The sequence below is a fragment of the Euprymna scolopes genome, chromosome 43 (genome assembly GCF_053919585.1).
Source record: "Euprymna scolopes isolate OS-2025 chromosome 43, ASM5391958v1, whole genome shotgun sequence".
In the NCBI taxonomy this organism is placed as follows: Eukaryota; Metazoa; Mollusca; class Cephalopoda; order Sepiida; family Sepiolidae; genus Euprymna; species Euprymna scolopes.
The window spans coordinates 1,276,998-1,300,742 of NC_136524.1; the positions used below are offsets into that span (position 1 = coordinate 1,276,998).

Genomic DNA, 23,745 nt, shown 5'->3' on the forward strand with positions numbered 1-23,745 from the left:
CAATACATATTAATATGATATACAATGCATATTAATATAATATACAATGCATATTAATATAACATACAATGCATATTAATAAAATATACAATACACATTAATATGATATACAATACACATTAATATAATATACAATACATATTAATATAATATACAATACATATTAATATAATATACAATACATATTAATATAATATACAATACATATTAATATAATATACAGTGCATATTAATATAATATACAATACATATTAATATAATATACAATGCATATTAATATAATATACAATACATATTAATATAATATACAATACATATAAATATAATATACAATACATATTAATATAATATAGAATACATATTAATATAATATACAACGCATATTAATATAATATGCAATGCATATTAATATAATATACAATGCATATTAATATAATATACAATGCACATTAATATAATATACAATGCACATTAATATAATATAGAATGCATATTAATATAATATACAACGCATATTAATATAATATGCAATGCATATTAATATAATATACAATGCACATTAATATAATATACAATGCATATTAATATAATATACAATGCACATTAATATAATATACAGTGCACATTAATATAATATACAGTGCACATTAATATAATATACAATACATATTAATATAATATACAATGCATATAAATATAATATACAATACATATTAATATAATATACAATGCATATTAATATAATATACAATGCATATTAATATAATATACAGTGCATATTAATATAATATACAATACATATTAATATAATATACAATGCATATTAATATAATATACAATGCATATTAATATAATATAGAATGCATATTAATATAATATACAATGCATATTAATATAATATAAAGTGCATATTAATATAATATACAATACATATTAATATAACATACAATGCACATTAATATAATATACAATACATATTAATATAATATACAATGAATATTAATATAATATACAATGCATATTAATAAAATATACAATGCATATTAATATAATATACAATACATATTAATATAATATACAATACATATTAATATAATATACAATACATATTAATATAATATACAATACATATTAATATAATATACAATACATATTAATATAATATACAATACATATAATTATAATATAGAATGCATATTAATATAATATACAACGCATATTAATATAATATGCAATGCATATTAATATAATATACAATGCATATTAATATAATATACAATGCATATTAATATAATATACATAGCATATTAATATAATATACAATGCACATTAATATAATATACAGTGCACATTAATATAATATACAGTGCACATTAATATAATATACAGTGCACATTAATATAATATACAATGCGTATTAATATAATATACAATGCGTATTAATTTAATATAGAATGCATATTAATATAATATACAGTGCACATTAATATAATATACAGTGCACATTAATATAATATACAGTGCATATTAATATAATATACAGTGCATATTAATATAATATACAGTGCATATTAATATAATATACAGTGCATATTAATATAATATACAATGCATATTAATATAATATACAATGCGTATTAATATAATATACAGTGCATATCAATATAATATACAGTGCATATCAATATAATATACAATACATATTAATATAATATACAATACATATTAATATAATATATAATGCATATTAATATAATATACAATGCGTATTAATATAATATACAATGCGTATTAATATAATATACAGTGCATATCAATATAATATACAGTGCATATCAATATAATATACAGTGCATATCAATATAATATACAATGCATATTAATATAATATACAATACATATTAATATAATATACAATACATATTAATATAATATACAATACATATTAATATAATATACAATACATATTAATATAACATACAATGCATATTAATATAATATAGAATGCATATTGATATAATATACAACGCATATTAATATAATATGCAAAGCATATTAATATAATATACAATGCATATTAATATAATATACAATGCACATTAATATAATATACAGTGCACATTAATATAATATACAGTGCACATTAATACAATATACAATGCGTATTAATATAATATACAGTGCACATTAATATAATATACAGTGCATATTAATATAATATACAGTGTATATTAATATAATATACAATACATATTAATATAATATACAGTGCATATTAATATAATATACAGTGCATATTAATATAATATACAATACATATTAATATAATATACAATACATATTAATATAATATACAATGCATATTAATATAATATACAATGCATATTAATATAATATACAATACATATTAATATAATATACAATACATATTAATATAATATACAATGAATATTAATATAATATACAATACATATTAATATAATATACAATACATATTAATATAATATACAGTACATATTAATATAATATACAGTGCATATTAATATAATATACAATACATATTAATATAATATACAATACATATTAATATAATATACAATACATATTAATATAATATACAATGCATATTAATATAATATACAATGCATATTAATATAATATACAATACATATTAATATAATATACAATGCATATTAATATAATATACAATGCATATTAATATAATATACATTGCATATTAATATAATATACAATGCATATTAATATAATATACAATGCATATTAATATAATATACAATGCATATTAATATAATATACAATGCATATTAATATAATATACAATGCATATTAATATAATATACAATGCATATTAAAATAATATACAATGCATATTAATATAATATACATGCATATTAATATAATATATAATGCATATTAATATAATATACAATGCATATTAATATAATATACAATGCATATTAATATAATATACAATGCATATTAATATAACATACAATGCATATTAATATAACATACAATACATATTAATATAATATACAATGCATATTAATATAATATACAATGCATATTAATATAATATACAATGCATATTAATATAATATACAATGCATATTAATATAATATACAATGCATATTAATATAATATACAATACATATTAATATAATATACAATGCATATTAATATAATATACAATGAATATTAATATAATATACAGTGCATATTAATATAATATACAATGCATATTAATATAATATACAATGCATATTAATATAATATACAGTGCATATTAATATAATATACAATGCATATTAATATAATATACAATGCATATTAATATAATATACAATGCATATTAATATAATATACAATGCATATTAATATAATATACAATGCATATTAATATAATATACAATGCATATTAATATAATATACAATGCATATTAATATAATATACAATGCATATTAATATAATATACAATACATATTAATATAATATACAATACATATTAATATAATATACAGTGCATATTAATATAATATACAATACATATTAATATAATATACAATGCATATTAATATAATATACAATGCACATTAATATAATATACAATGCATATTAATATAATATACAATGCATATTAATATAATATACAATGCATATTAATATAATATACAATGCATATTAATATAATATACAATGCATATTAATATAATATACAATGCATATTAATATAATATACAATGCACATTAATATAATATACAATGCATATTAATATAATATACAATACATATTAATATAATATACAATACATATTAATATAATATACAGTGCATATTAATATAATATACAATACATATTAATATAATATACAATACATATTAATATAATATACAATACATATTAATAATATATACAATGCATATTAATATAGTATACAATGCATATTAATATAATATACAATGCATATTAATATAATATACAATGCATATTAATATAATATACAATGCATATTAATATAATATACAATACATATTAATATAATATACAATGCATATTAATATAATATACAGTGCATATTAATATAATATACAATACATATTAATATAATATACAATACATACTAATATAATATACAATACATATTAATATGATATACAATACATATGAATATAATATACAATGCATATTAATATAATATACAATGCATATTAATATAATATAGAATGCATATTAATATAATACACAACGCATATTAATATAATATGCAAAGCATATTAATATAATATACAATGCATATTAATATAATATACAATGCATATTAATATAATATACAATACATATTAATATAATATACAATGCATATTAATATAATATACAATGCATATTAATATAATATACAATGCACATTAATATAATATACAATACATATTAATATAATATACAATGCACATTAATATAATATACAGTGCACATTAATATAATATACAGTGCACATTAATATAATATACAATGCGTATTAATATAATATAGAATGCATATTAATATAATATACAGTGCACATTAATATAATATACAATACATATTAATATAACATACAATGCATATTAATATAATATACAATGCATATTAATATAATATACAGTGCATATTAATATAATATACAATACATATTAATATAATATACAATACATATTAATATAATATACAATGCATATTAATATAATATAGAATGCATATTAATATAATATACAATGCATATTAATATAATATAAAATGCATATTAATATAATATACAATGCACATTAATATAATATACAATGCACATTAATATAATATACAATACATATTAATATAATATACAATACATATTAATATAATATACAAAGCATATTAATATAATATACAATACATATTAATATAATATACAATGCACATTAATATAATATACAATGCATATTAATATAATATACAATACATATTAATATAATATACAATACATATTAATATAATATACAATGCACATTAATATAATATACAATGCACATTAATATAATATACAATACATATTAATATAATATACAATGCATATTAATATAATATACAATGCATATTAATATAATATACAATACATATTAATATAATATACAATGCACATTAATATAATATACAGTGCATATTAATATAATATACAATACATATTAATATAACATACAATGCATATTAATATAATATACAATGCATATTAATATAATATACAATGCATATTAATATAATATAAAATGCATATTAATATAACATACAATGCATATTAATATAACATACAATGCATATTAATATAATATACAATACATATTAATATAATATAAAATGCATATTTATATAATATACAGTGCATATTAATATAATATACAATGCATATTAATATAATATACAATGCATATTAATATAATATACAATACATATTAATATAATATACAATGCATATTAATATAATATACAAAGCATATTAATATAATATACAATACATATTAATATAATATACAATGCATATTAATATAATATACAATGCATATTAATATAATATACAATACATATTAATATAATATACAGTGCATATTAATATAATATACAGTGCATATTAATATAATATACAGTGCATATTAATATAATATACAATGCATATTAATATAATATACAATACATATTAATATAATATACAGTGCATATTAATATAATATACAATACATATTAATATAATATACAATACATATTAATATAATATAAAATGCATATTAATATAATATACAGTGCATATTAATATAATATACAATACATATTTATATAATATACATTGCACATTAATATAATATACAATGCATATTAATATAATATACAATGCATATTAATATAATATACAATGCGTATTAATATAATATACAATGCATATTAATATAATATACAATGCATATTAATATAATATACAATGCATATTAATATAATTTACAATGCATAATAATATAATATACAATGCATATTAATATAATATACAATGCATATTAATATAATATACAATGCATATTAATATAATTTACAATGCACATTAATATAATATACAATGCATATTAATATAATATACAATGCATATTAATATAATATACAATGCATATTAATATAATATACAATGCATATTAATATAATATACAATACATATTAATATAATATACAATGCATATTAATATAATATACAATGCATATTAATATAATATACAATACATATTAATATAATATACAATGCATATTAATATAATATACAATACATATTAATATAATATACAATGCATATTAATATAATATACAATGCATATTAATATAATATCCAATGCATATTAATATAATATACAATGCATATTAATATAATATACAGTACATATTAATATAATATATAATGCATATTAATATAATATACAATGCATATTAATATAATATACAGTGCATATTAATATAATATACAGTGCATATTAATATAATATACAATGCATATTAATATAATATACAATGCATATTAATATAATATACAATACATATTAATATAATATACAATGCATATTAATATAATATACAATGCATATTAATATAATATACAATGCATATTAATATAATATAGAGTGCATATTAATATAATATACAATGCATATTAATATAATATACAATGCATATTAATATAATATACAATACACATTAATATAATATCCAATGCATATTAATATAATATACAATACACATTAATATAATATACAATGCATATTAATATAATATACAATGCATATTAATATAATATACAATACATATTAATATAATATACAATACATATTAATATAATATACAATGCATATTAATATAATATACAATGCATATTAATATAATATACAATACATATTAATATAATATACAATGCATATTAATATAATATACAATGCATATTAATATAATATACAATACATATTAATATAATATACAATGCATATTAATATGATATACAATGCATATTAATATAATATACAATGCATATTAATATAATATACAATACATATTAATATAATATACAATACACATTAATATAATATACAATACACATTGATATAATATACAATACATATTAATATAATATACAATGCATATTAATATAATATACAATGCATATTAATATAATATACAATGCACATTAATATAATATACAATGCACATTAATATAATATACAATGCATATTAATATAATATACAATGCACATTAATATAATATACAGTGCACATTAATATAATATACAATGCGTATTAATATAATATAGAATGCATATTAATATAATATACAGTGCACATTAATATAATATACAGTGCATATTAATATAATATACAGTGCATATTAATATAATATACAATACATATTAATATAATATACAGTGCACATTAATATAATATACAGTGCATATTAATATAATATACAATGCATATTAATATAATATACAATGCATATTAATATAATATACAATGCATATTAATATAATATACAGTGCATATTAATATAATATACAGTGCATATTAATATAATATACAATGCATATTAATATAATATACAGTGCATATTAATATAATATACAGTGCATATTAATATAATATACAATGCATATTAATATAATATACAATACATATTAATATAATATACAATACACATTAATATAATATACAATACACATTGATATAATATACAATACATATTAATATAATATACAATGCATATTAATATAATATACAATGCATATTAATATAATATACAATGCATATTAATATAATATACAATGCATATTAATATAATATACAATGCATATTAATATAATATACAGTGCATATTAATATAATATACAATACATATTAATATGATATACAATACATATTAATATAACATACAATGCATATTAATATAATATACAATGCACATTAATATAATATACAATGCATATTAATATAATATACAATACATATTAATATAATATACAATACATATTAATATAATATACAATGCATATTAATATAATATACAGTGCATATTAATTCAGTACAAGGAAGAAGTGGTATGGATTCATATCATATAATCATTTAAAGTCCATTAAATTATATATTTATATATATATATATTTTTTTTTGATCGAATATATATAAATAAATAAATAAATAATAGTAATAATGATAAAGACAACATAACAGAGAACAGGAAAAAAAGCTCACGCTAAAACAAGTTATAAACCAAAAACAAAACAAAAACAAATAAATAAATAAAAAAATAAAATAAAAATAAAGACAAATAAAAATAGCAAATTTATAAACATGTTAATCACCTGATCATACCATACATACATCCCCTACTCACATTTGGCCCGAGGCCTCACATAGCTACACAACTTCCGGCCCTTCATCCAGCATGCTTTGAATCGACCTGTTACGCACACCATTTGAAAAGGGAAAATTTTTCCGAAATTAATAATGGAATACGTCGCATGAATACAAGTAAGACATTTTACCATACAACTGAATAAATATATATATATATATATATATATATATATATATATATATATATATATATATACTTATTGTAAATCGCCACTTGTTCTCGTCTCCTCTTACCAACAGCAACAATAATTCATTCCTCGCATTGTGACAACCTTCTAAATCTCTTTTACATAATATATATATATATATATATATATATATATATATATATATATATATATATATATATATATATATATACTCGGGTTTTTATATTCAAAAGTAATGGACTAATGAATTCAACGAGGTTGTTAGATAGTGCTCAATAAAAAGAGTTGATAATACTTGTTTATTGTTATATAAATATGGTCACATCCTGCTGCTACAAATAGCCACTTGTTTCAATCAAACAACAGATATCATCAGGAAGCGACTTGACTATTCAAAAGTTCAATGAATAATGGATTCTTATTTTAGGTAGGAACTCTTTAAAAGTTGGAGTTAAAAAACTTAAAACACAGAACTTTAATTATAAGATGTAAGGAGGGAGGGGGCAATTTAAATAAAGTTAAAAGATTATAATGGAGAGAGAGTAATTAAAAAAGGAAAGAAAAGAAATAGAGAAAGAAAATAGAGAAAAAAAATATACATATAATATGGAGAAGAAAAAGAAACAAGATATAAATGGTTATTATAAAGAGAATAAGGACTAGAAGAGAAAAGAAAGAATGATGAGATATAGTTAAAGAGAGAAAGAGAGAAAGTAAGAATTAATAGGAAGGGAATCTTAAAGAAGTTGCCAGTATATAGAAAAAGAAAAAGAAAAAAATCTGCGTGTCAACCGATTTATGAACAATTATACAATTCAGTAATGCGACAACATTATTACAAATACAAACAGAGAATACAATCTAAGCGTTAGAAACGAACATGTCAAAAAAGACAGCGAATGTATCCAACTGACATATTTATCATCTAACATACGTCCACGAGTAATATCAACGCAGTTCAAATTTTTCTATTGATTCTATTTTTACGATATTTTCAGGGTCAATGTGAAATTTTATGTTCTTTCCAATAAACCGAATATAATATTTTAGACAAACGTTTTTTTTAAATTCACGCCCCCCCCAAGTGTCACCAATTTTCAACTTTCTCTTAAAAAGTAAATAATTAATTTATGTTGAATAGTTTTATATATCACAAATTGAAGAGAAAAGGTCAATAAATAATATATTCAAATTTAAAACAAAAAAAAATCCCTTTTTTAGAAATTTACCTGTAAAGTCCGAAGTTTAAAACCTTTAAAATAAAAAAAAACACATTGTTGTTTTTTTTTTATTATTAATAAAACCTTGGTTCTTGCTCCTTTAATTGAAAAAAAAATTAGGGCTTGAATTACATTTTTCGAGGAGTTATAAGCTTGGAAAGACAGGGGGTCGAATTATTCACTATTTTCACGAAATTTCTGACACTGCTACCGCTGCGGTGTCTACTAAGTTACTCAGACAATTTCTGGTCTAAACATTTGAAATTTTATATAAAGGGTATTCAGAGATAGGGCAAGCTTTTTAATCGGTTTGGGTCGAAAATTTTAGCTACCAATATATAAATATATGTATGTATGTTCGCATGTCTGCCTAAAACTTTTGACAGAGTCGACGGATTTTTATTTCAACCTTATGGTATTTTCAAGCATCTAAACTAGACAATTACATTTTTGAGCGACAATTATGTAAGTTCCGTGTTATATTTTTATGTTATTTCTCTGTTTACCACATTGAGCTCTCATACCCGGATTTCCTCCTGGAATTATTCCATTACTAGCGGGGGTACCCGGCGTTGCCCGAGTGTTTGTTTCCGGGACGGGGGGGAGTTTTAAAAAATGTTATGGTAGGTAAGTAGGAAGGATCAAACCTGGAGTCATGAGTAAAAGTAGGAAAATAAAGTGTGAAAAAAAACAAAACAAAAAAAACATCTGCAACGTTAACAGTTCGGCCACCAAGAAAAGTCCATTCCAGTTGTTTAGGAAAAAAAAAAAAAAAAACGACTACGGTAGGTCGGCGCGAACGTGAAAATATAATGTGAATTGTCCAGCACGCTAACCACTACGCCACAGAGCACTGCAGCTTAGTTTAGTGATTTTAAATAACTTCACATGAAAGAACTACGAAGCCAAACCGGTGTTCTCTTCTCAACTGTTCCTTGTGAACGATCCCCAAACGGTGTTAAGTGGTGGCAGGGGGAGGAGGAATTTATTAGAGAGAAAATATTTTACCACTTCCATTGATCTTAACCGATTTTGGCCGTGACTTCTCAGCAGAAAAAGTATAGAAATCTAAGATTATGGAGGAATTTGAGAAATAATAAGCCTATAACACACCTCAGATATTGTTCTGCCGTTTGTGCATATTATATTTGCATGAAATATCTTGATTTTTAATCCTATGAAGGTCAAAATCCGCGGGAAAAAATGAGTTCATTTTATTTATATAATAAAGAAGATGACACTATATATATATATATATATATATATATATATATATATATATATATATATATATATATACATATATGTATGTATGTATGTATACAACCAAGTGACTATGCGCCATCGTTTCCACCATGAGCATATAGTCTTTGTTGCAAAAATGAGAAGCTACATATATATATATATATATATATATATATATCTTTTGCCGAGACAGGGACTATGCCCTAGGCTAGTATAGACTGTAATGTAGAGCCTTCCAAACTTAGGATTCTAAAATTTTGGATGCGCGCATTGATGAATAAGTAGTCTCTTCAACAGAAATGATAGATCATATTTACATTTATTGTTAAAATATTAGCTAATTTTTGTAGATTTTTGAAAGAATAGTTTTATCAACAATCGGTAATGTACATACTCATCTTATACATCCATTGGAATGCATAAAAGTAACCTGAGGTTGCTGAATTATATATTTTTTTTGCTGAATTATATATATATATATTTTTTTTTTTACAAAGGTATCACCACATTATCAAGGCCCAGAGGCCACTCAAGAATAAGGGTTAAAGAGTGTACAGTAGAAATTGGTCAATATAGTAATCATTAGTAATGAAAATTTGGTAAATTTAATAACTTATATGGAACGGCTCATCAAGAACTTATTTACTTTAGACTTGAACACAACCATATTGTAGTCAGCCGGAAAGCAGGAAAACGGAAGACAATTCCACAGGCGTTCAGTTCTAAGAAAGAAGCTTTGTTCATGGAATCTACGTTTAGGTTTAGGCACAGATAAAGAGTGGGGGGAATTATTGATAGTGTTTACAGCTAGACGAGTGTTTCTTGTGAAAGTTTGGCGAGGGGGGACCATAGATTGAAGCTCAGTTGAACACTTTCCATGAAAATAACGATACATCAGAGACAAACTCGCAACATCTCTTCTGTGAGATAGAGGTTGCAAGGAGGAGAAAAGGACATCTCCTACGAGGCTACGAAGTCTATTTTGAACTCTATCAAGGCAGGACAAGTCCTTTCTAGCAGCTCCTGCCCAGATGTGGCAACAGTATTCCATCCTTGGACGTACCTGGCTTTTATATAGATAGAGAATAGCATCAGCAGTGAGATATCTACTGGATCGATAGAAAGATCCCACCATTTTTCCAGCGGCCTTGGCAACAAATTTGATGTACGTGTTCCATTTAAGATCAGGAGTAATGGTCAAGCCCAGAAGCTTGTCAAAACTTGAGGCCTCCTGAAGACGAGATTATTATATTTTTAGTGACATTCGTGTAATTTATTTGCAGATTTAACAATAATTTTTATGGTTGGAGAGAGACTATATATTTTAAGAGATTTTAATTGTTACCATAAATAAATTAGGAAGTTAAAACATTCTATGAACTTTATTTTAACCTACGTCACCTCCGGTTTGGCGGTGGTCGTAACAGTAGATACGTCACGGTTTTTTTTTTCACGTTTTTTTCTCCTTTGCGGTACGGGTTCGAGCCTGCCTTCCTACTACCACTTTTTTTTTTGTTGTTTTGCTCAACACACACCTCCGAACACCCGGGCAACACCGGGCACCCATGCCAGTAAATAAATAAAAAATAACCATCCCTAGACTCGACGTCAACACGTGCAGTCACTTGAATAAATAACTTCCTCGTGAAATGAGAGAGAGAGAGAGAAAAAAACCCAAAAAACAAAAAAAAAAAACATCTTTTTTTATACACTGGTCACGGACATCCATGTTCAAAGCCCGGACATGTCGTTCAAACGGAGATGTCACCCTCGGCATCTTGTTAAGATGCCGGTCGCATTTTTCAATTATAGGCGTAACTCTTTTTTTTCTCTTCTTCATGAGATTGTAATTAAAATATATATCTATATATATAAAGCTGAACGTCTGTATGTGTGTGTCTGGGTTAGAAAGTTACCAGAAAAGAAAATTTTAATGTAAAGTGCTATTCCCAAGGAGATAAAGTTTATTTTAAAAATTTTCAGAATGGAAAAAATCATTGGGTGGACGGTATTGTTAAGAAAAGAATTTGGAACATGGTCTATACTATTCAAGGTCCCAGTTTTGTCTGTAAAAGACATGTTAATCAAATCCGTTCCAGAATTTCGGAAAATACAGAGGAAATCCCAATGGAAACGCTGTGCGACACATTTGACATTCCAAAACCGGTGGGTATACATGGACCCATGAATGTATCCCCTGAACATACCGCACGGGCTGAACAGAATTCTTTACCAAAGGAAACTCTGACCAAAAGGAAGAGCACACGTAAAAGGAAAGTCGTCAGGCGTTTAAGTCCTGATCCTAAACGGAAGCGATATTAAAGCTAAAATCGGGAAGATTTCAGCTTCAGGGGGAGGTGTTATAAGGGACATAATTACGGATAGCACCGGATACAAAACGGTGTATAAAAGAGCGTCTTGAATTGTCTTGAAGTCAGTTCAGTAGTACGCACTAGCCCGACCGTCTCGCGTCTTACACTCTCCAAATGTAGTCAGGATTAACCAAGCTCCCAGGATGAGCGTTCCGCTCACACACGTTAAGTTACCTTTTTTCCTTTACCTTCATTTACGCGTATATCAACTTCAAGGCGAGCAGCCATTTTGTATTGTGTATTATTCGAAGTACGAATAAACCTTTTTGTTACGCATTCCACTCGGCGTATTTTGTCATGTTATTATATACCGTCAAAACGGGATATAATAATATATAAAGCTGAATTTCTGTGTGTGTGTGTGTGGTCACGAATAGGCTCCTATATGGTTGACAATTATAGAAAACTGATCACATATAATGATAGAAGATGTATCGAGACACAGGAATGGGTATGTTTGATCTGGCATAATGATGATTCATTAAAATTGTGGGGTCTGCGTACGCGCCTGGTCCACAAAGTATGGAAATAAAAAATTTAAGAATTAAAAAAAAAAACGTTTACAAGCGTTTTTTATATAGATGTACATAATAATACTTTGGTAAGTATGTTTTAACTTAAATAAGGATGGCATAATAAAATTGTGGGGTCTGCGTTCGCGCCTGGCCTCCATAAAATGGAAATAGGCACAAACTTTAATAAAGACTTTTCATATCTATCTGCGAAAGTATACTTTGATAATTATGTTTCAGTTTGAAGAAATATGGTATAATAAAATTATGGGGTGTTCGTTCGCGCCTGACCTCCATAGAATGGAAATATGTCACAAAGTTTAACAAGGTTTTTTGATATAGATCCACAGAATATTGTGATAAGTGTTTCAGTGTGAACAGGTATGGTATAATAAATTATGGGGTTTATCTATTTTATTTTTACTTTCATCATATTTTGCTTTGGTTTTGATACCCTCAAATTCGAAGCTATCTCTTTACAACCGTTCCTTTTCATAACCTATCAAACTTTCATAAATCAGAGTCCATTTTCTGTAGGCTGTGTTTTAACCAGTCAACGACGGGTCCTTTTGCTAGTAAATAAATAAAAACATTCTTTATTTGTAAACTGGCAAGCCACGCGGCATTGCCCGGCCGTAAAATACGCTTAAACATGATATCTTGATTAATAAAAATTTTGTATTTGTTATCGTACTAGCAGGGCGACCCGACGTTGCCCGGGATTGAATAATGATCAAAGAATATTTCACACTCCTATATTTTTATTGTCATCGAAATCCATGAAATCGCCCAGGTGTGTGGGGGGGATTCACATGTCTTTTTTTTTTTTACACAGTGGTCACCACTTATCAAGGCCCGGAAGCCACTCAGGGATAAGGGTTATTGCAAGTACATTACGTTAGTGTGGAGATTTGATGAAGTGTTTACTTAAGGGGGCGGTTCATTAGGAATTTGTTAACGTTGGACTTGACTTGACATCCAAGTTGTAGTCAGGTGGGAAGCAGGCAGACGGAACAGAGTTCCACAGGCGTGCAGTTCTAAGAAAGAAGCTTTGTTCATGGAATCCGCGTTTTGATTTAGGCACAGATATAGAGTGGGGGAAATTTTTTCACAGTGGATTCAGCTAGACGGGTGTTTTTCGTGAAAGATTGGCGAGGGGGGACCAGAGATTGGAGTTCAGACGAGCACCTGCCATGGAAATAACGATAAAACAAGGATAGGCTCGCAACGTCTCTTCTGTGGGAGAGAGGTTGCAGGGTAGAGAAAAGGGCATCCCCCACTAAGCCACGAAGTCTATTTTGTACTCTGTCAAGGCAGGATAGGCTGTTTTTAGCAGCTCCTAAAACCTGATAGGTCCTGAACTGTCATCTAAGCTTCAGCCTCTGCCCCATCGACGAAATGTTATATCCCTCTGCCTACTCTACAGGTACTGTAATGGTGAATGCTCTGACGAACTTCTCTATCTATATAAGAGCCAGGAACGTCCAAGGATGGAATACTGTTGCCACATCTGGGCAGGAGCTGCTAGAAAGGACTTGTCCTGCCTTGATAGAGTTCAAAATAGACTTCGTAGCCTCGTAGGAGATGTCCTTTTCTCCTCCTTGCAACCTCTATCTCACAGAAGAGATGTTGCGAGTTTGTCTCTGATGTATCGTTATTTTCATGGAAAGTGTTCAACTGAGCTTCAATCTATGGTCCCCCCTCGCCAAACTTTCACAAGAAACACTCGTCTAGTTGTAAACACTATCAATAATTTCCCCCACTCTTTATCTGTGCCTAAACCTAAACGTAGATTCCATGAACAAAGCTTCTTTCTTAGAACTGCACGCCTGTGGAATTGTCTTCCGTTTTCCTGCTTTCCGGCTGACTACACTATGGTTTTGTTCAAGTCTAAAGTAAATAAGTTCTTGATGAGCCGTTCCATATAAGTTATTAAATTTACCAAATTTTCATTACTAATGATTACTATATTGACCAACTTCTACTGTACACTCTTTAACCCTTATCCTTGAGTGGCCTCTGGGCCTTGATAATGTGGTGATGCCTTTGTAAAAAAAAAAAAAAAAAAAAAGCACTTGTACCCCCTCGATGTAAATACATTCAACAAGCAGCTACATCCCACCCCTTCCCAGTAGAGATCCCCAGGTTTAAGAAAGCCTTCTACTCCAATAGTTTCTTCCCCAGAACTGCTAGACTTTGGAACTCCCTTCCGGGATTCTGCTTTCCCAACTGTACTGACATGCAGAAGTTCTAGTATAATGTAAACAGACATCTTGCTGCTCAACCCCCTTCATAGCACCCCTGAAACTTATGTTTCCGATAGTAGCGCCCTACTTCACAGTGGATCTATGCCCCGTCTGGGGTGAAAATTAAATTAAAAAAATTTTAAAAATGCAGTAACTTAGTCCAAAATATATGTTATTCTACATTGCACTGTAGAGAACCTACTGTTTCTTTTATAAAATTATTTTATATAAACGTCTTTCCAGTTAACGAAAAAAACAAAACATTAAGAAATTTACGGGCGTAATTTAGACACCTGTTACCAAAAATATCATCCACCGCCCCCAAAATACGTAAATTTTCAAGTCTTATGAAATTTTTTGCAGTTAATGAAAAAAAAGAAATTTACGTGCGTAGTTTGAACTTGCAGACCACATCATCAAAAAAAAAAAAAATTGGCGTAAATTTTCAAGTCTTATAAAATTCTTTGCAATTAATGAAAAAAAAAGAAATTTACGTGCGTAATTTGAACCTACAGACCGCATCATCAAAAAAAACACGTAAAGTTTCAAGTCTTTTAAAATTCTTTGCAATTAATGAAAAAAAAAGACATTTACGTGCGTAGTTTGAACTTACAGATCACATCATCAAAAAAAAAAAATAGACGTAAAGTTTCAAGTCTTATAAAATTCTTTGCAATTAATGAAAAAAAAGTAAGAAATTTACGTGCGTAGTTTGAACTTACAGATCACATCATCAAAAAAAATAGACGTAAAGTTTCAAGTCTTATAAAATTCTTTGCAATTAATGAGAAAAAAAAGAAATTTACGTGCGTAGTTTGAAGTTACAGACCACATCATCAAAAAAAATAGAGTTCACTTATAAAATTCTTTGCAATTAATGAAAAAAAGAAATTTACGTGCGTAGTTTGAACTTACAGATCACATCATCAAAAAAAAAATAGATTTCACTTATAAAAAATTCTTTGCAATTAATGAAAAAAAGAAATTTACGTGCGTAGTTTGAACTTACAGACAACATAATCAAAAAAAAATAGACGTAAAGTTTCAAGTCTTATAAAATTCTTTGCAATTAATAAAAAAAGTAAGAAATTTACGTGCGTAGTTTGAAGTTACAGATCACATCATCAAAAAAAAGACGTAAAGTTTCAAGTCTTATAACATTCTTTGCAATTAATGAAAGAAAAACGAAATTTACGTGCGTAGTTTGAACTTACAGATCACAGCATCAAAAAAAAATAGAATTCACTTATAAAAAATTCTTTGCAATAAATGAAAAAAAGAAATTTACGTGCGTAGTTTGAACTTACAGACAACATAATCAAAAAAAAATAGACGTAAAGTTTCAAGTCTTATAAAATTCTTTGCAATTAATAAAAAAGTAAGAAATTTACGTGCGTAGTTTGAACTTACAGATCACATCATCAAAAAAAAATAGATTTCACTTATAAAAAATTCTTTGCAATTAATGAAAAAAAGAAATTTACGTGCGTAGTTTGAACTTACAGACAACATAATCAAAAAAAAAATAGACGTAAAGTTTCAAGTCTTATAAAATTCTTTGCAATTAATAAAAAAGTAAGAAATTTACGTGCGTAGTTTGAACTTACAGATCACATCATCAAAAAAAAATAGATTTCACTTATAAAAAATTCTTTGCAATTAATGAAAAAAAGAAATTTACGTGCGTAGTTTGAAGTTACAGACAACATAATAAAAAAAAAAATAGACGTAAAGTTTTAAGTCTTATAAAATTCTTTGCAATTAATAAAAAAAGTAAGAAATTTACGTGCGTAGTTTGAAGTTACAGATCACATCATCAAAAAAAAAGACGTAATGTTTCAAGCCTTATAAAATTCTTTGCAATGAATGAAAATAATTAAAAATTTACATGCGTAGTTTGACCTTACAGACCATATCATAATAAAAACAGAACAAAAAAAAAACGTCAATTTTCAGTCTTTAAAAATTCTTTGAAATTAATAAAAAAAGAAGAAATTTACGTGCGTAGTTTGAACCTATATACCACATCATAAAAAAGACGTAAAGTTTCAAGTCTTATAAAATTCTTTGCAATTAATGACAAAAAAAGAAATTTACGTGCGTACTTTGAACTTACCGACCACATCATCAAAAATAAAGACGGAAAGTTTCAAGTCTTATAAAAATTTTTTGCAATTAATGAAAAAAAAAAGAAAATTACGTACGTAGTTTGAACTTACACACCACATAATAAAAAAAGACGTAAATTTTCAAGCTTTTGTCAGTTAATGAAAGACGTAAGACATTTACGTACGTAGTTTGAATCTACAGACAGCATTATAAAAAGACGTAAATTTTCAAGTCTTATGAAGTTTTTTGCAGTTAATGAAAAAAGAATTAAGAAATTTATGTGCGTAGTTTGAACCTACAAACCACATCATAATAAAAACAGAACAAACAAAAAACGTCAATTTTAAGTCTTAAAACATTCTTTGCAATTAATGAAAAACATTAAGAAATTTACACGGGTAGTTTGAACCTACAGACAAACTCTTCAACAAAAAAAGAAAAAAACAAACAAAACAAAAAAACAAACTAAACAAAAGAAAAACAAGACGTAAAGTTTCAAGTCTTATAAAATTTTTTTTGCAGTTAATGAAAAAAGACATTTACGTGCGTAGTTTGAACCTACAAACCACATTATCAAAACAAAAGTCTTAATTTTTTACGTCTTATAAATTTTTTTTGCAGTTAATGAAAAATAAGAAATTTACGTGCGTAGTTTGAACCTAAAGACCACATTATCAAAAAAAAGTCGTAAATTTTTATGTCTTATAAAATTATTTTGCATTTAATGAAGAAAGAAATTTACGTGCGTAGTTTGAACCTACAGACCATATTATCAAAACAAAAGTCGTAAATTTTTATGTCTTATAAATTTTTTTTGCAGTTAATGAAAAATAAGAAATTTACGTGCGTAGTTTGAACCTAAAGACCACATTATCAAAAAAAAAAGTCGTAAATTTTTATGTCTTATAAAATTATTTTGCATTTAATGAAGAAAGAAATTTACGTGCGTAGTTTGAACCTACAGATCACATTATCAAAACAAATGTCGTAAATTTTTATGTCTTATAAATTTTTTTGCAGTTAATGAAAAATAATAAATTTACGTGCGTAGTTTGAACCTACAAACCACATTATCAAAACAAAAGTCGTAAATTTTTATGTCTTATAAATTTTTTTTGCAGTTAATGAAAAATAAGAAATTTACGTGCGTAGTTTGAACCTAAAGACCACATTATCAAAAAAAAAGTCGTAAATTTTTATGTCTTATAAAATTATTTTGCATTTAATGAAAAATAAGAAATTTACGTGCGTAGTTTGAACCTACAGACCATATTATCAAAACAAAAGTCGTAAATTTTTATGTCTTATAAATTTTTTTTGCAGTTAATGAAAAAAGAAATTTACGTGCGTAGTTTGAACCTACAAACCACATTATCAAAACAAAAGTCGTAATTTTTTATGTCTTATAAATTTTTTTTGCAGTTAATGAAAAATAAGAAATTTACGTGCGTAGTTTGAACCTACAGACCATATTATCAAAACAAAAGTCGTAAATTTTTATGTCTTATAAATTTTTTTTGCAGTTAATGAAAAATAAGAAATTTACGTGCGTAGTTTGAACCTAAAGACCACATTATCAAAAAAAAAAGTCGTAAATTTTTATGTCTTATAAATTTTTTTTGCAGTTAATGAAAAAAGAAATTTACGTGCGTAGTTTGAACCTAAAGACCACATTATCAAAAAAAAGACGTAAATTTTTATGTCTTATAAAATTATTTTGCATTTAATGAAGAAAGAAATTTACGTGCGTAGTTTGAACCTACAGACCATATTATCAAAACAAAAATCGTAAATTTTTATGTCTTATAAATTTTTTTTGCAGTTAATGAAAAATAAGAAATTTACGTGCTTAGTTTGAACCTAAAGACCACATTATCAAAAAAAAAAGTCGTAAATTTTTATGTCTTAAAAAATTATTTTGCATTTAATGAAGAAAGAAATTTACGTATGTAGTTTGAACCTACAGACTACATTATAAAAAAATGTAAATTTTCAAGTCTTATAAAATATTTTGTCAGTTAATGAAAAAAAAGTAAGAAATTTTCGTGCATAATTAAAACCTACAGACCACATCATAAAAAAACACGTAAATTTTCCACACTTATAAAATTATTTGCAGTTAATGAAAAAAGGAAGAAATTTACGTGCGTAGTTTGAACCTAGAGACCACATTATCAAAAAAAAGACGTAAATTTTCAAATCTTATAAGTTTTTTAGCAATTAATGAAAAAAGTAAGAAATTTACGTGCGTAGTTTGAACCTACAGACTACATTATAAAAAAAAGACGTAAATAAAATTTCTTAGAGTTAATGAAAATAAAATCAATAAATTCATCGTCATCAAAATAAATAAATGAAAATGAAACAAAAACACGTAAATTTTTATGTCTTATAAAATTCTTTGCAATTAATTAAAAAAAAAAGAAGAAATTTACATGCGGAGTTTTATCCTATAAACCACGTCATGCAAAAAAAGAAAAATTTAAATTTAAAAAAAAACACGTAAATTTTCAAGTATTATAATATTCTATGCAGTTAAATGAAAAAAAAATTAATTTACGTGCGTAGTTTGAAGCTACAGACCACATCATAAAAAAATCAACAAGAACAAAAAAAAGACGTAAAGTTTCAAGTCTTATAAAATTCTTTGCAATTAATGAAAAAAATTTAAGAAATTTACGTGCGTAGTTTGAACCTAAAGATCACATCATCAACAAAAAAACAAGAACAAAACAAAAACAAAAAAAAGACGTAAATTTTCAAGTCTGATAATTTTTTTCGCAATTAATGAAAAAAGTAAGAAATTTACGTGCGTAGTTTGAACCTACAGATCACATCATCAACAAAAAAAAAACAAGAACACAAAACAAAAACAAAAAAAAAAGACGTAAATTTTCAAGTCTGATAATTTTTTTTTGCAATTAATGAAAAAAGTAAGAAATTTATGTGCGTAGTTTGGACCTACAGACCATATCATAAAAACAACAACAAAAAAAAAATCACGTAAATTTTCAAGTCTCATAAAATTCTTTGCACTAAATGAAAAAAAAAAAAATCAAGAAATTTACGTGCGGAGTTTGAACCTACAAACCACGTCATGCAAAAAACAAAAAAAGAAAAGTAAAAATAGGTTATCAACTTACCCACAGTAGAATTTTCACAGCCCGTTGTTCTGTCATTATTGCTGAGTGACGACATGGATAAAATAGCTTTACCTATGAAAGATAAATTAAAATAACGTTATCGATTATCGGTGGTATTCTGAAACAAAACTTAACTATGATCACTCCCATACTTATACCCTAAGTGAATATATATATATATATATATATATATATATATATATATATATATAATATATATATGTATATATATATATATGTATATATATGTGTGTATATATATATATGTACATATATATGTATATATATATGTATATATATGTACATATAAATATATATGTATATATATATAAATATATATGTATATATAAATATATATGTATATATATAAATATATATGTATATATATATATATAAATATATATATAAATATATATATATAAATATATATATATATAAATATATATATATATGTATATATATAAATATATATATATATAAAGATATATATATATAAATATATATGTATATATATATAAATATATATGTATATATGTATATATATATATATATATATATATAAATATATATGTATATATGTATATATATATATAAATATATATGTATATATGTATATATATATATATAAATATATATGTATATATATATAAATATATATATATAAATATATATGTATATACATATATATAAATATATATGTATGTATATATATATATATAAATATATATGTATATATATATATATATATATAAATATATATGTATATATATAAATATATATGTATATATATATATATATATATATATATAAATATATATATATATATATATATTATTTTAAATCGGTTTTGGGGCGAAAATTTGGCTGGCAAGATAGCAAAGTTTAGTGTTGACTTTTGCAGACTCTACCAAACTACTCCGCCAATATTGGGTCTCAAAATTTAGAATTTTAGATTTTTGTTACTTGGACATGGGTCAGACCTGCTAATTTAATTTGAGCCCAAAAGAATTGAGGGTTCAAAATTGCGGTCAATTTAAAAAAAAAAAAAAAATTCACGTCTGCGATTTCTACCAACTTTTCTTTATGGCAGTTAAGATAGCCTATTATATGGAAAGGCAGTACCACACATATTTGCACTTTTTAATATATACATATGTGCATAAATTGTGAACAGTACATAGGGCCCAAGCAAAGTCGGGCGGAACTGCTAGTGTATATATATATATATATATATATATATATATATATATATATAGCGACTAAAGCCAGGTCAGCGGTCTCCCTCGACAGGCCCAATAAAAGAATAATAAAAATTGAGCATGCCAATGAATAATAAACACTTAAACTCCACCCCTTGGAAAAACTTCAAATTAGCTACGAAAATCGCCATTTTTACATCTCTAACACATTTGAAAATAATTTCTGACGAGGACGCATCACAGAACGTCTAAAACGCGCGTAAAAACGATTTCAATGACTTAAAAACATTATTACAATGATCCAAACATAATTCTCAATGAAAAACCAAGACAGGCAATAATAAAATAATGTTAAAAAATACACATTGTTGGTGACTACTCCCTTATTTATATATATATATATATATGACTAAAATATATTTTATAAAGCTCCCCTCTTTGGTAGAGCACTCTCGTAAATTATCTTACTCGCTACTTAATTTAGCTGAAATAATGCGAAGCTCGCGATTTGTTTACAAACAAACGTTTGAGCCCTCTACGAGTAGCGGACGGATGTTTATTTAAATAATCGTCCGGACAGGTTAATTTCGGCCACCGATTCCGTAGTCAAGGGGTAGAACTGCCGACTGTCATCACGACGGTTCTAGGTTCGATCCTCGGCTTGGGAGAGGTGTTAGTCTAGCGGCACTGATGAGTTGTGATACAACGAAACAGGTCTGTATGTCGATGACTAAAATATATTTTATTTTATATATATATATATATATATAATATTAAGCTGAATGTGTGTGTGTGCGTCTGGTCACGAATAGGCTCCTATATGGTTGACTATTTTAAAAAACTGATTACATATAATGATAGAAGATATATCGAGACACAGGAATGGGTATGTTTGATCTGGCATAATGATGATTCATTAAAATTTTGGGGTCTACGTACGCGCCTGGTCCAAAAAGTATGAAATTAAAAAAATTAAAAAAAAACGTTTACAGGTGTTTTTGATACAGATGTACATAATAATACTTTTATAAGTATGTTTTAACTTAAACAGGGATGGTATAATAACATTGTGGGGCCTGCG

The 23,745-nt window shown here is 25.0% G+C and overlaps 1 protein-coding gene and 1 long non-coding RNA gene across 3 annotated transcripts in view; both read left to right on the top strand.

The window, feature by feature from the left end:
* The window catches only part of LOC145268437 (uncharacterized), a 1,138,892-nt gene that overhangs the window by 125,751 nt on the left and 989,396 nt on the right, over positions 1 to 23,745 (top strand). The window lies entirely within an intron of this gene.
* Positions 7,984 to 21,179, top strand: LOC145268436 (uncharacterized). Its single transcript, XR_013864897.1, has 2 exons — positions 7,984 to 19,910; positions 20,010 to 21,179. It is a non-coding gene; the product is annotated as an uncharacterized LOC145268436 (long non-coding RNA).